Below are 1,940 nucleotides of genomic sequence, written 5' to 3' on the forward strand. Positions count from 1 at the left end.
TTCATCCTCAAGCGGGCTTGTTTTAGGCAGGAATCTGCTAGGTGATCATGCTTAATCTTAGTGAGCATGTCTACGCCCTCTTCTACGTCAGCCTCATCGCCATATAGATAAATAATCCCAACCGCAAACCGGCAAGCAACATGTTCCAAGTCCACACCCATTGGAAGGTAATCGAACCCCTTACTAGTTCTAAAATTTTTTAACAATAACTCATGTGACTCAAATTGAAACAGGTATGTCACGAACGAAAAAAATGAAATGTATTGATATCTTTATAGTATTAGGGATATATAAACATACCATTCCTACCACAAACATGGCATCCGCATTGTCATTCGCGATACATTTGGTGAGGAAGCGACATTCTGGTTTCTTTATATTGAAATCACCTCGCCGTTTAATTGATTTTAGTGAGGTAAAGGGCAATTGTTGTAGAGTGAGGGGTGCATTGCATAATCGATAGAGCTTCTTAGAACTGAACATAATGTGTAACAATATTTTTTAGATAAATTATTACAAAACTTATTAGTCGAATGATGACTTTGATACCCTAAACCATAAAAAATGTAAAGGAAACAAAAATTTAATTGGATAACATAACATACATTATACATAGGATTTGCTACAAGAAGAGAAGAAAAGAAAAAAAAAAAACATGGAAAATAACACAATACATACCATCGCTGCAATGATAGTAAGTCCGATACACTATTCACAGCGACAAAACTAGCAACTTTGGACACCAAGTCATCGGTTAGACGATCCATTAATTAATAATGACTAATATTTACAAGTTACTTCGGAAGAGCAAAACACAAGATTATATTGGAGGAGTGGAGAACAAGCATAAACTATTGTTGTTTTCTTAGAAGCACACACAAACACAAATATGTGAGGGGAAACAATCCTTTTATGGACATATAAGAATTAGAACCTATTAATTATGTATATGTGATAGTATTAAATAAAATAATTAAAATAATACATGGTCACTCCACATATAAACGCAACTAATATAGGCCTATTAATTATATGGACTTCTTCTCTGTAAGATGCTTTGGGCTAAAGGCCTTATTTTCCCTTGCGTCAATATATAATACTATAAAATTCAAGCCAGGTTTACTTTAACATCAACCATCAAGTGTATTTAAAGCCCAACAACTACGGTAAGTAACCAATTAAATAATTTAAGTACATACAACAATACAAGAAAAAAGGTCTTTTACAAGTGTTTGGACCTCCCGTGAAAACTTTTTCACGGGACTTCTGAGCCCCTTGTCTATTATGGTCCTATAAATACTCTCCACTTGCTACGGGAAATAATAACACTAGCAAAAGATTAGAGCACGACGATTCTAGCGTTTCGTAATTAAAACTATCATGAGATTACTACCCTTTCATTAATAATTAATTTACGAGACTACTAACTTCTCATTAATAATTAATTTATGAAAAAAGGTCTTTTACGAGTGTCTGGACCTCCTGTGAAAACTTTTTCACGACCTTTGAGCCCTCGTCTATTATGGTCCTGTAAATACTCTCCACTTGCTACTAGAAATAATAACACTCGTAAAAGATTAAAGCACGACCATTCTAGCGTCCCGTAAATAAAACTCTCACGAGATTTCTAGCCATTTGTTAATAATTAATTTACGACACTACTAGCCTCTCGTTAATAATTAATTTACGAGATTAATGACCTTCTGTTAATAATTAATTTACGAGATATATGAAGTGTCGTTATTAATTAATTAACGAGTTGTTTATCCTTTCGTTAATAATTAATTTACGAAACTAATAACCTCTTGTTAATAATTAATGTACGACACATTTGGCCTCTCGTCGATACATCTATATATATATATATATATAATAAATGCACTCTGCTACCTAATCATTTACATATATAACCTGACCACAGTTTAAACTAAACAATAATA

Source organism: Cornus florida, unplaced genomic scaffold, assembly GCF_030987335.1.
Source record: "Cornus florida cultivar Cherokee Brave unplaced genomic scaffold, ASM3098733v1 CherokeeBrave_3.0.0_Hap2_Chr10, whole genome shotgun sequence".
NCBI classification, from domain to species: Eukaryota; Viridiplantae; Streptophyta; class Magnoliopsida; order Cornales; family Cornaceae; genus Cornus; species Cornus florida.